General features: G+C 39.3%; 1 long non-coding RNA gene across 4 annotated transcripts; it reads left to right on the plus strand.

Annotated features, from left to right (window-relative positions):
- The first annotated feature begins 11,418 nt into the window (after positions 1-11,418).
- On the plus strand, positions 11,419-14,673 carry LOC106446606. 4 transcript variants are annotated; one of them, XR_007330915.1, is made up of 8 exons: positions 11,419-11,734; positions 12,505-12,636; positions 12,834-12,929; positions 13,007-13,451; positions 13,597-13,747; positions 13,837-13,883; positions 14,023-14,215; positions 14,567-14,673. It is a non-coding gene; the product is annotated as an uncharacterized LOC106446606 (long non-coding RNA). The 4 variants fall into 4 exon arrangements; XR_007330913.1 differs by having other exon boundaries at positions 13,597-13,720; positions 13,787-13,883; XR_007330916.1 differs by having other exon boundaries at positions 11,424-12,636; positions 13,007-13,111; positions 13,228-13,451; positions 13,597-13,720.

Here is a 14,673-nt window from a genome sequence, read left to right on the forward strand (position 1 = left end):
GCTTTCGAGAAGTTCAGGTCCTATTTGGTGGGCTCGAAAGTAATTGTGCACACAGATCATGCAGCCTTGAAGTACCTGATGACGAAAAAAGATGCTAAACCGAGACTCTTAAGGTGGATCTTACTGCTACAGGAGTTTGATATTGAGATCAGAGACAAGAGAGGAGCAGAAAATGGAGTGGCAGATCATCTTTCCCGAATGAGAGTGGAAGCTGAAACACCACTGGATGATACATTACCCGAGGAGAATGTCTATGTGATCACCTTGCTGGAGGATGAGTATTTGGATCAGGCTGATTGCTGTGTCATGAGACAAATTCAGGATGATCTCCCATGGTTTGCAGACTTTGCAAACTACCTATGTGCTGGAATTGAACCACCGAACCTGAAGGGGTATGAGAGGAAGAAGTTCATGAGAGATGTGAACCACTACTACTGGGATGATCCCTTCCTCTACAAGAGATGCTCAGATGGTTTATTCAGGAGATGTGTTCTGGAGAATGAGATGCAAGGGATTCTTTTCCACTGCCACAGTTCAGAATACGCAGGCCATTTTGCAACATTCAAGACGGTTTCTAAGGTCCTGCAGGCTGGTTACTGGTGGCCTACACTTTTCAGAGACGCCCATGAGTTTGTCTCAAAGTGTGATGCATGTCAGCGGAAGGGCAACATCAGTAAGAGAAATGAGATGCCCCAAAATTTCATCCTTGAAGTTGAAGTTTTTGATGTATGGGGAATTGATTTTATGGGCCCTTTCCCATCTTCTTATGGAAATGAGTACATCCTGGTTGCGGTTGATTATGTCTCCAAGTGGGTGGAAGCAGTAGCCAGCAAGACAAATGACTCTAGTGTTGTCAAGAAAATGTTCAAGACAGTCATTTTTCCAAGATTCGGGATCCCGAGAGTGGTTATTAGTGATGGAGGCTCTCACTTCATCAACAAGACGTTCGATAAACTGCTGAAGAAACATGGAGTAAAGCATAAGGTAGCTACACCTTATCATCCTCAAACAAGTGGGCAGGTTGAAATATCGAACCGAGAAATCAAGGGGATTTTGGAGAAGGCTGTAGGCAAAACAAGGAAAGACTGGGCTGTGAAGCTTGATGACGCCTTATGGGCGTATAGAACCGCCTACAAGACTCCCTTGGGCACCACTCCTTTTAATCTGGTCTATGGAAAGTCTTGTCACCTACCTGTGGAATTGGAGTACAGTGGTTTTTGGGCAACGAAGTTGATGAACTTCGACATTAAAACCGCTGCAGAAAGGAGGATGGTTCAGTTGAACGAGCTGGACGAGATTCGGTTGAACGCCTATGAGAACACCAAAATCTACAAGGAAAGAACTAAGGCGTGGCATGACAGAAAGATAATCCCGAGAGACTTCGCTGCTGGAGACAAAGTCCTTCTGTTCAACTCTAGACTCAAGCTATTTCCTGGAAAGCTTAAGTCTCGTTGGTCCGGACCTTTCACCATCACAGAGGTTAGACCTTATGGAGCTGTTGTCTTGGAAGAGAATGGGAGGAAGTTCACAGTCAATGGGCAGAGGCTAAAACCTTACTTCACAGATGTAAAACCCGAAGAAGGAACCAACATTCCTTTATCGGAACCTGATCTCGCCTAAGGACAACAAAATAGTCAGGCTCGCGACTTTAAACAAGCGCTGAGTGGGAGGCAACCCACATGGTTTGATTTTCTTTCTCTTTTGTGATTATGTTTTCTTGTGTGAATTGATTTTTGGTTGTGTTTTTAGATGATTTTCAGGCATGTATCACGATCAGGCAGAGATCGATCGATCCTAAAGAAACAGAACGGGCGATCCATGTAAGAGATCGCTCGATCTGGGTGAGGTAGAGCGGTCGATCTCAGGAGAAGATCGGTCGATCCATACGCGTCGGATCGGTCGATCTAAGGTAAGTATTGCCCGGTTTGATTTCACTTAATTTAAACCGGAAAACACCCATAAAACACCCAACTCGCGAAAATATCAATCAAAACACATATCATTTCATCTTCCTCTTCTCTCAAACTCCCTCAAACCTCTCAAGAACACCAAATTCGATTTCCATCATCTCTCATCCGATTTTTGTAATTCTTGGTGCTAAACTCATTAGTTTTTCAAGCTCTATCCGTTTCTACCATCAGTTTTCATCAAGACACAGGTATGACTCTCTAATTTTGGAATCTAAAATCGCCCTAGGGTTTGATGTTGGGGAATCTCCGAATTCTAAATGGAATGGCATCTAGGATGGTTTATTTGTGATGATTATACTCATGGGTTACCTTGATTGCCAATTTCGTGGGTTGAATTGAGATTTTAGAGAAATAATTTCCAATGGTCATAATGTTGATAAAAGTTCAAATTAAAACTGAAATTCTAATTGTTTGAATGAAATGCTTGAATATTCATGATGATTAACACTTTGCAGCATGATTTCTTTAAGCAATTATGAATTTGGAACTGAAAAATAAAAATTTTAATTTTGGAGTTTAATTGAAAAACGAAAATTGGAATGGAGTGTGATGTGTTATCTTGAGTTTTGAGAAGAGATGTGTGCTAAATTTTTACATGTTTAGGGGATTGATCAGAATTGATTTTATAAGAGTGTTTTTCTATTTGTCTCTTACTTGGGTTTTGATGAATTAATTTTGCAGATAATGCCTAAGAGACAGAAGAAGCAGGGTGAGCGTGGGAGTTCCTCGGTACAGACTGCTAGGCTCAGCACAAGGGGCAATTTCCGAAAGACGGATAGGTCTCATCCTGCGAATCGAGAGATAACCCAGCAGTGGGATATACATGATGATGATTTCTACGAGCAGATGAGGGGAGTGGAAATATGTCCGTCGCGCTTCGCTCACAGAGACACTACAGATGCATTGGGGATAACCGAGGATATTGAATCCTTGTTCGAGAAGATTGGCCTGGGGAACATCTTCGATCTTCACTGTGATTGCTATGCTGATTTGACCAGGCAGTTCCTCGCATCAGCCCGCCTCTACCATCCTGACGAGGACAACCCGGTAGCTGATAAGGCAATGTTCTCCTTCATTGTGAACAGGCAGTTCCACTCCATGACCATCTTTCAACTGTGCGACGTCTTTGGGTTCGGGAAAGGACGTCAATCTTGTGTTCCTGACTTCCCGGAACACAATGATTTCTGGAAATTCATCGCTTCAGGAAACTTCATCTCTCGAGAGGCCAAGCAAGCTAGAATTCGTAGCCCTGTTCTGCGATATGCAGTGAGAGTGATCAGCAGTGTTATCTATGGAAAGACAGAACCCGCTGCAGTGACAAAAGATGAGCTAGCTCTTCTGTTCATCGGGGCTGGACACCTATGGCCTCAGGGCGCAGACATTACCTATGTTAGCGGGAAGGACATAAACATAGGAGCTGTGATCGCGGAGAAGCTTGCGTACTTCAAAGTTTCAGACACGAAGAGATGTGGGTTTGGAGCGGTTATCACACGGATCTTAAGGCAATGTGGAGTGTTTCTTCCACCTTTGGACAGAGTGGTGGATAAGAAGGGGATGCATCAGAACTTTTTCGACATGAGAGCACTCATTAGCAGCCACTACCTCACCGGCCCTTGGCGAGGTAGCATCGACAAGTCAGCCCCTCATATCTACCAGTTCCATGACCCACAAGGGAGAGAGCAATTTGTCAAACTACCCTATACCGCCATCACCGAGCTGACTGATCCAGGTGCTCTCATATTTCTACCACCGCCTGCATTTCTCTGCGCCAGACCCGCGACACTGAAGAAGAAAGGAGTCGCATCATCATCGACACACCAGCAGGCACCACATGATGATATAGAGGAGGAGCCTGAAGATGAGGAAAGTCTTTTCCCCACGGATTTCACTCCGTATATGCTGCCACCAGCACCTCCCGCTACTGCATCCGCTGCTGAGATCAACGCTTGGTCCATCAAGAGCCATCAAACCAACAACTCCATACTGCTGAAGATGTGGAAGGGAATCTGCAACATTAAGAAGGGATGCGCATCACAGCCAGCTGTTTCTGGAGATAGCGATGACGATTCAGGCGCTCACGACACCGCTGCTGGACCTGAGGCAGCGGAGGACTCTGATGATGATGGAGCATTGGAGAGGCGCTCGAAGAGGCGCACTGACCGCAACGCCTGATCGGTAATCTCTCTTGGAATTATTTTCACACCGAGACGGTGTGAAGTAAGTCTGGGGGAGGATGCTACTTATGTACCATATTGCTATTATTTCTTTTATTTTCTTAGTTTATCGGATTTGCTTGTGTTTTAAAAAACTCTCTACGTATTTTTATCAGACCCTGTGATGATTATTAGACTATTTCCTTGTGTGTTGTGCATTACATTTCATATTGGCCATTTTTCAGGACTGTTAGCGCAGACAAACCGAGGAACCACTTGACCAAACAACCTCTCCTTAAATCTTTTATCAAGTCTCGGTGAATTGTAATCGACTCAACTATTTTTGACCATTAATGAATTTAATTTCTTTTGACCAGGAATCAACATCAGGAAACGGTACACCATATACACATTCAGGATTTTCTTTACCACATTTTACCACTCTTTAATAATCCTGAATGGCCAGACTCATCAATAGTTTGGTACCACACCTACACCTTACCCTTTTATTTCATCTCCATGCATTCTTACACACTGATCATATGTGCATACATGTGCAAAAACAATGGAGAGATTAGGGTAGACATGGTTCATCCGACTGCTTAGGTAGGATCGGAACATTTAGGTGGTTAGACACGGACCTGTGTGTCTAGAGGTGTAAATAGAAAAATTGGGTGTTGTAAGTGTGTGATTGCATCGCAGTGTATATATTCGATTTCGGTTTGTATAAGTTTTCGTTCTGAAATAAAAAAAAAAAAAAAAAAAAAAGAGTTCATGTTTATATCTCATTCGGTAGATTTGATTTAGACATTTTATTTTTATTTTGTGTACCAGAGATGATGCGTTGTCTAAATTTGGGGTTAGAGTTTGAGATTTGTTGGGTTTTGATCATTTGAGACTTGAGCAGTTCGAAAACGTGGTTATCAATATACTCGGTTTCTCCAGCGATTTTGCATAATTTTTTGCATTTTTTTTGTTATCGCTGATACCCACAAACACTTGAGCCTCACCTAATTAAACACTAAAACAGCCTCCCAAACACCGAGCCCGTTATACCTGATGGAGATATCTTTGGTGGAAAGGTCACGCCCTTTTTAATGAATGTAAAGAGTTGATTACTTGAAACTGAGACTTGCAGGTCTGAAATATGGAAAGGTTTGCGCGGTCTTGGTGGGGATTTGGAATGAATGCCTTGACAGTCTCTGATTTAAGTGGTTAGCGAAATCACAAGGTAAGGTCTACTGAGGGTTAGTGAGCTCCCAAATTTTAATCCTCTTTACTTGAGGACAAGCAAAGATTCAAGTCTGGGGGAGTTGATATTCCGTGTTTTTAACGGTTTTAAACTCGTTTTGGAGCAATTAAATGGTCGGTTTTAATTAATGTTTTGGTCTATTTGATGCGTTTTGGTGTTCTTAAGTGTAATATGCAGGTTACTAGATAGCTTGCAAGAAAAGAACGCATTCGGGATTTATTCAGAAGCAAGATGGACCGAACAATGGACCGAATGAGAAGTATTGATCGCACAGGACATAGATCGACCGATCCATTGTCTGTGGATCGACCGATCCAGAGCTAAGAAGAAAAGCAGAACTTGTCGCTACGGTTTCATGCACTAGATCGACCGATCCGGTCCATGTGGATCGACCGATCCCACGCTCTACGGGCTCCACACGCACCAATGAGCTTTTCACTCCTTTTTACCCACTCCCCTCAATAATGGAAAAAAACTCTCGACTTTTGGGGACTCAGAAAAGACCAGAGACGACCAAGAAGGAGATTTACAAGTTCTTGAGAGAGATTTGAGAGTTTTGTAACTTGTTTTGTGTGATTTGTGAAGATTTGTAAAGGAGTTCATCTCAAAACCATTTGGAGAAGATCTTCTGAACCTTTACTCTGTTTTAATACAATCTTATCATGTTTTCTTCATCAAAATCGTGTTGTTCTTGCTTAGTTATGTGTGAGTAGTCATCTAGTTGGGTTTAGGGGTTCTCATAGGGGATTTCTTGATGTTTTGATTCATAAAACGTGTGTAGACTAAGGGATTACGTTTTGGTTCTTCATCTAATGGATTTCTTACTGCTTGAACTGAATTGATCACTTAGTTCATGATATCAGATTGTTTGATGCACCGAAAGTGATTGTTTGAACTTCCGAAAATACTTTAGATGAGCAAAGTGTCCTTAACCCTCGGAAGTTGATGTTATTGCGCTTTGTGAACATATTGAACCTGTTCTTAATGCTTGTTTAGAAATTGAAACTCAGCGGAAGTTAGTGTGGAGATTTCTATAACATAGAGAATTAGCGCTACGGAAGTAGGTTAATTCTAATATCGTGTTTGAGTTCTAGACAGTTCTTAATATATCCCTGTGTCTGCCATTAATTGTATCTTGATTAAAAAGAAATCCCTGAGAATTCCCAATGCCCAACGTTTGTTTTAAAATAGTTTTCAAATCGTTTAAATCATCTTTTTACAGCTTGTTTATGTTTTGTGACACTAAAGAAAATTAAATAAAAAAACATCAAAAATATATCTTCGTTCGCTGTAGCTATTAACTTGTCTGCAACTCTACGTGTGATCATCGGTCCCTGTGGATTCGATCCCGCATTACTACTGCGTACTTTACTGTGCACTTGCAGTTAGATAATCGGGTTAAAACTCGACACATCAAGTTTTTGGCGCCGTTGCCGGGGACTCAGAAAAGACCAGAGACGACCAAGAAGGAGATTTACAAGTTCTTGAGAGAGATTTGAGAGTTTTGTAACTTGTTTTGTGTGATTTGTGAAGATTTGTAAAGGAGTTCATCTCAAAACCATTTGGAGAAGATCTTCTGAACCTTTACTCTGTTTTAATACAATCTTATCATGTTTTCTTCATCAAAATCGTGTTGTTCTTGCTTAGTTATGTGTACTGGGAGGATCATCTGCTAAGGCATAATTTAGATGTCATGCATATTGAGAAGAACTTTTTTGACAATCTCATGAACACGATCCTTAATGTTCAAGGTAAAACAAAGGATAATTTGAAGTCAAGACTGGATTTAGTTGATATATGTGCTCGTTCAGAACTTCATGTTGATGAGAATGGTAGGGCTCCTTTTCCCATATACCGACTTGATGCAAAGGGAAAAGATGCCTTCTTTGATTGGATTTCAAACGATGTGGAATTTCCAGACGGTTACGCATCTAATTTGCGTAACTGTATCGACAGAAAGGAAGGAAAGTTTACTGGCTTGAAAAGCCACGATTGCCATGTAATGATGCAGCGCCTCCTTCCGTTTGCCTTCAAGGAACTATTACCACGAAATGTTCATGAAGCAATTGCAGGGATAAGTGGTTTCTTCCGCGATTTATGCACGAGATCAGTGACTCTTGAAGGTATTGAAAATTTGAAGACTAACATAGCCGTGATTCAGTGCAACCTTGAGAAGATATTTCCTCCCTCATTTTTTGATGTTATGGAGCATCTTGTTATTCACCTGGCAAGAAAATTGGAACTTGGTGGTCATGTGCAATATAGATGGATGTATCTGTATGAGCGGTATATGTTCCATTTGAAGAGGATGGTGAAAAATTTAAGTAGGGTGGAAAGTTGTATAGTCGCACAGATGATCAATGAAGAAACTTCAAACTTTACCGAGTGCTACTTTCCAGCAGAAGTTCAGACCAAAAACAGAAGACCTGCTCGGCATGATGATAGAGGCGAATGCAACATATCATGTTACGGTTCCAGACATTTTCACAGACGTTGGACGACTTAGCGGAAAACCAAAGGACCGTCGACTTACTGAGCAGGAGCGCAGTAATTTGCAAACATATTTGCTCACCAACTGCAAAGATGTTCTTCAATATGAGAGGTAAATAAATTAGCTTACAAATTTTTATTTTAACAAGTTAAAATTTAAATCTTAATTAATTACATTATTGTCATCATATGTACAGGATTTTCATGGCAGAAAAGATGTTCGAATATAGATACGCCACAGAGGACGAACTAGAAGAAATGAAGAAGAGAGAATTTTCTGGATGGATGTTTACTTATGTGAGTGCTTTAAACAAATTAAAATATCATTTATCACATATTTATACTAATTCACATTAATTGATATAATATATATATGCTATTAATATAGGTGTCTGCTGGTTTGGCCAGAGGTGAAACATTTGACGATTGGATACGCGAGATAGTCGTTGGACCAAAATTTGTTGTGAAGTCATATCCGAGATTTTGTACTCGAGGATATGCATTCACAACTCAGAAGAGGAGACGTTCGAGTACGACTTATGATGCTGGCGTTTGTTCTGCATCAGGAGATGATGTATACTACGGACACATACATGAGATTTTGGAAATCAAGTATTTGGGCATGGTTGGATTGCGCTGTACTGTTTTCTATTGTGATTGGCACGACAACACTCTAGATCGAGGTGTGAGAACAGATGCATTTGGTGTTACATCAGTAAATTCGAGGTGAAAGCTGCAATATTATGATCCTTTCATTCTTGCTTCTCAGGCCGATCAGGTAATTAAATGTTAATTATTTAGAATGATTCATCATCATGTGTATTAATTTATAATTTTACTAATAATTTTTTAAATGTTACAGGTTTGTTATATCAAGTACCCCCGGGTAAGGAACAGAGATGATCCATGGGTTACTGTTACAAGACTCAACCCGAGAGGCCGAGTTCAGGGAAGTTCTGAGCTGGAAGACCCACTAGAACCAAGCACATCCGGCAACTTAAGTGCAGCAGAAGATTTAGCTGGAGTTGGCCTTGTAGTCGATTTAACCGACTTCGGAGAGGAAGCCGTCGTTCACGTAGAGGATGAACCAGTGATTGGAGAGTTTCACCAAGATCCAGATTCAGATTCATCTGGTGATGATGACTCGGAAACAGACTAGCATCGACTTTTTTTTTTTAATAGAAATACCGACGGAATTTCGAGGAAGATAAGGGTTTCCTCGGAATTCCCTCGGAATATTCCGAGGAAATTCCGAGGAAGTAGGGTTTTTAAACCGAAAACAACGTTTTGCGGTTTGAATAACACTTATATAACCCTTATTAAGTGTCTTAGACTGATTATGAAGTCAAAAATTTGTTCCTTACCCTATAATAAACACTTTTCCGATTGTATGAACGAAATCCCACAGCATAAGAGAAACACTTATACACTTTAATGAACGGTAAAGGGAATATTTACAATTCGTTTTGAAATTTTGTTATTTCATGGTTTATGATCATCTATACAAAGAATCCTCAATGGTATGCATTACAATTGTATAAGAAATGAAATACGGCAAAAAAAAATCGATGTTTTGAAACCCCAAACACTAGTTCCTCGGTATTTCCTCGGAATATTCCGACGGAATTCCGAGGAAGATAAGGGTTTCCTCGGAATTCCCTCGGAATATTCCGAGGAAATTCCGAGGAAGTAGAGTTTTTAAACCGAAAACAACGTTTTGCAGTTTGAATAACACTTATATAACCCTTATTAAGTGTCTTAGACTGATTATGAAGTCAAAAATTTGTTTCTTACCCTATAATAAACACTTTTCCGATTGTATGAACGAAATCCCCACAACATAAGAGAAACACTTATACACTTTAATGAACAGTAAAGGGAATACTTACAATTCGTTTTGAAATTTTGTTATTTCATGGTTTATGATCATCTATACAAAGAATCCTCAATGGTATGCATTACAATTGTATAAGAAATGAAATACGGCAAAAAAAATCGATGTTTTGAAACCCCAAACACTAGTTCCTCGGTATTTCCTCGGAATATTCCGACGGAATTCCGAAGAAGATAAGGGTTTCCTCGGAATTCCCTCGGAATATTCCGAGGAAATTCCGAGGAAGTAGGATTTTTAAACCGAAAACAACGTTTTGCGGTTTGAATAACACTTATATAACCCTTATTAAGTGTCTTAGACTGATTATGAAGTCAAAAATTTGTTCCTTACCCTATAATAAACACTTTTCCGATTGTATGAACGAAATCCCCACAACATAAGAGAAACACTTATACACTTTAATGAACGGTAAAGGGAATACTTACAATTCGTTTTGAAATTTTGTTATTTCAATTTTAATTTTAATTTTATATTTTCGAATTTAACTAATATGATTTCAATTTTAATTTTAATTTTATATTTTCGAATTTAAATTTCAAAAATTTTATTTTTTAAAAAAAAATTAATTTTTTTAAATTCCGAGGAAATGAACCCTCGGAATATACCGAGGGACATGTTCTTCGGAATATACCGACCGAGGGACATGTTCTTCGGAATATACCGAGGGACTCATTCCTCGGAATATATCGAGGGACTTGTTCCTCGGAATATTCCGAGGGTTCAAATTCCGAGGAAATGAACCCTCGGAAAATACCGAGGGACATGTTCCTCGGAATATACCGAGGGACTCATTCCTCGGAATTTTCCGAGGGTTCATTTCCTCGGAAATTCCCGATGAAAATTCCGAGGAACATTTCGTCGGAACTTCCGAGGTAAATTCCGAGAAAGTTCTCCCTCGGTATATTCCGAGGAGCTTTCCGACGAACTGGTGGTCCTCGGAGTTTCCACGGAAATTTGTTTCTTCGGAATTCCGTCGGAAAATTCCGAGGAATTTCCGAGGAAAAATGAATTTCCGAGGAGTTATTTCCGAGGACTTGTTTCGTCGGTATGTCGTCGGAATAACGTTATTCCGACGACAAACCGACGATTTTTTCCCTCAGTATGTCGTTGTTTTCTTGTAGTGCATTATTCAACCCGCGCGTAAAGCTTGACTTAGAACGTGTCGATCGATATTCCTATAGAATAATCGATCGACGGTGCAAAAGGTGTATCGATCGACATTCCTCTAGAATCATCGATCGACACGTATATCTGGTCAATAGACAAACCTGGAAAATGAAAGGCGATCGGTTTGTTCATAAGTGTTTGAGCTCTATAATATCATGCTACAACTGTTAGGCATTTGTAGGATTATAATCATGATTACCTGAATAGAAACATTAAGTCTAGTTATTTCATTTAAGTGCAAAAAACCCAATCAAACCAATCGAGCAACTGCCTTGCTCACAACCGTTATTTACATTTAAACATAATCAACCTAGCTTAATCACTCTAATTAGATTTATTAGGTTCCATAGCTTCTTGTGGATTCGATCCCTAAGTACTACAATTGAACCTATTATTTGAGAGAGTAATTCACTCCTTAGGGTAATTTGAGTGAGATCATTCAGCGCTTATAAGTATTAAAATCTAATAAAAGTAAAAATCTATATTATAATAGGAGAGTTTTCGATAGCTGGTAAGCCTGTCCACGTAGACATATCCTTAAAGTTTGTGGGTCCCATTTATTGTCCGGTTTTATTTGGTCGTATGGTTTGTAGTTTGGTCCGGTTTAGTTTGTAGGTAATATGATTGTAGTTTGGTCTGATTTGTGTCTTCAGCGTTTTGTTTCATAAATGCTTGCTTTTTGTGCTTCATACATCCGATTAGGGCTTCATCGTTGTCTTCCTTCCTTACAGAACTCAATCCACCGTATCCCCGTATATGATAGCTTCTCCCTAAAACATTATCCATCTCACACGGTAGCTACGTTCATGTAAGCCAATCTTCCCCTGAAAGTTTGTAATGTTTCTTGGAGTTTCATATGCGGTGACAATAAAAATTTTTGGGTTCATCTTTTGGACAATCGATTTCATCTTCTAAGAAACGTATATCATAGATTGGTAATTTTTATTCCATAAGCTGTCAGATTGATGATGTATACATTCAACATCCGTATGTTTGGGTTTGAATAATTGTCCGTCAAAAAAGTTGGTGATTTTAATTGTTGCTTTCAATCTCACATCAAAGATTCTAAATTTTGATGTCACTATGGTTTCCGCCGCAAAAGCCCCCTGCGTGCTGAACCGCTTCTCCCTCTCCTGTCACCACGAAGATAAGTGAATGACGACAAGAACGAAAGGATAAAGTGGGAATATAGGACATGAGAAGCACTGGTATCGTTAACAGCTTTAGTTAGTGCGAAGAGAAAAGCTAAACAACTAATCATTTGTTAGATTTGGGATAGTTTAATGTTTTACCATCATGTCTCTTGGTAATGTGAAGTTATGAATCAGCTGTTTCAAGAAAAGTGACGTTCCAGAGTTACATTTGTACCGGTGTTTGGCCAGCGTGTAATACTAATATGCATCCCAATGGATAGCTTAACAGTAACTTTATGATCACATGGTTTGACCCTCTTGCACTATATCTCTCTTTCGCCCCATTCACTAGCACAAATCTCTCTGATCTCATATAATTTTGTTGTTATTTGTAGAACCATTTTAACGATCAAAGCTCATTGCTGTGTTCACGAAATTTAAGCAGGTCTCTTGATGGAAGCTTGACCGATAGGTGAGTGTCCATGCAGATTTGACTCGATGTTGTCTTTGATAATGAAAGAATGAAGAACAATATCTTATGAAGATCACTAGGACCGCCATAAGAAACCAGGACAAGGTAAACATTATAAAATTATTATTGTATGGTATTTCATAGTTAATTGCCAGCAAGTAAAACATATCAAGGGTAACCATTCACCAAATTATATTATGGTCGAAGCTATAAGACTAATTCATTGCTTTTAACGTATCTTGATTAAGCCAGAGCTTCTAATTAATTTACAAATCTATGGTTACTCACATGAAATTACGTAGCCGAAGTAATCCTCTGCAGTCCATGGCAAACCAAGCATCTACATCAATCGGTGTCAGTTTACAGCACAAAGATGCTTAGTGTTATACGTTTCTCAGGTAAGTTTTTCCCTTTTTCTAAAACATTGGTTCTTCCTTTATTTCCGTAGCTATTTATTTGTGTATGTTTACGGCAGCTCACTCCAGGACTTAATTGGAGCGGGCGATGGAGAGAATTAGGAGGAGATTTTGTTTCTTGGTTTTGGTTTCTGGTCAGAGAAGCGAAGATCATTCTTATTCAGGTCATTTCTTGCTTTTAAATGTTTCTCAGATTTTGTTTCTGTATCTGGTATAGTGTTTCGATTTAGATTGTCAGCACTTGCCTTAATTAAGTATTGACATGATGCTCTATCCACAGTCTGGAGTCAAGTAGAGTCATGTTCTATAGCGACTTATGTTGTCCTCATCTGATTATTGGAGTATTACAAAATGATTACCATACAAAATGAAAGTATCTCCAATCATTTGTCTTTTGCATCCATGAATACACAAACTTTTTGATGGATATTACTTCTGTCAAGTACAAAGAGAAGACTACTTTCATCGAGCCAAGCCTTACAAGGACCATCCTACCATTGCAAGGTGATCTTTTTCATCTTGATCTCTCTTTGGTACTTCAATAGTTGTTTTTGTACGTTCGTCAACATGATGAGATGTCATTTCGACATGTAGCTGTTATATAGTTGTGCTTCAATGGTTTGATATGGGTTTCTAACACATGATGCAGAAGCTGAAAATGGATTTTAGTGTAGTAATACCGGTTATCTTCCTTGAGGAGGCAAATAATGCACATTACAACTCAATTGACCTCAGGGCTTATAGGAAGTCACATATTCATGATGGAGCAGCAGGTGAGTCAAGTTTGGAGTTGGAAAGAGGTTGACCTTCTTTTGCTGATACCTATTGTTTACTTCAAGTTATCAAGAGAAATTTCATTTCAATCCTGGTGACACTGGCTTTAATGTAGTCTTGAGCGGCAGGATCCCCAAACTAAAGTTTGCAAAAATTGAAGAGGTAAGTTTTCCAGATAAAGTTTGCAAAATTTAAAGTTGGTAAGTTATTCTAGATTTTTTGTGTAGCTTTTTTGTATGATTTTTTTTTTGAAAAGAATGATTTTTAAGTTGATGAAATCATAACTGAAGTATTGGTGCAGTGTCTTATTCAGCTATACGTTGGGATCAATGGTTACCGAGGCAACTCGAGGTATGATTCTTCAAGGTGTTGAACTGTTTTATACCACTGCCACTGGCTCTGGACCTCAAGACCATGGATTAGATTCGGGTGATCACTAGAGGAGAGTCATGCAAGGCCACGCTGGAGCTAATATTATGAGCTATTAGCCCAAGGTAAAGCCTAAACTTTTATTTATGCAAGAATTAAGGTTGGTAGAAGGGATTGTCAGACAGAATTTCCTAAGTTGTTGGTTAGGTGAATTTGGTTGCTAAACTAGGATATGGTATAGTGTGCTTCTGAGATTAGAATTTTCTAAGATGATGATTCTGATTTTTAAATTTGTGAGTCCCTGCTATTTTCAAATCTCTTTCAGAGAGACTGCCTGTATATTTTGTTTGAGGACAAGCAAAAGGGTAAATCCGGGGGAGTTGATAGGCCATGGATTTTATCCACTTTTAGCCATGGTTTATAAGTGTTTTAAAAACTAATTATTATGTTTTAGAGTCTATTTAGTATATTTATAGGATCATGAGTGATTTGGAAGAAAGTGATGATTTTGGAGCATTTTGGAGATAATTGGAGAGAGCATCCGAGGTGACCATCAAGCAAGACCAATGGTCGACATTCAGAG

Source organism: Brassica napus, unplaced genomic scaffold (assembly GCF_020379485.1).
Source record: "Brassica napus cultivar Da-Ae unplaced genomic scaffold, Da-Ae ScsIHWf_1146;HRSCAF=1628, whole genome shotgun sequence".
In the NCBI taxonomy this organism is placed as follows: Eukaryota; Viridiplantae; Streptophyta; class Magnoliopsida; order Brassicales; family Brassicaceae; genus Brassica; species Brassica napus.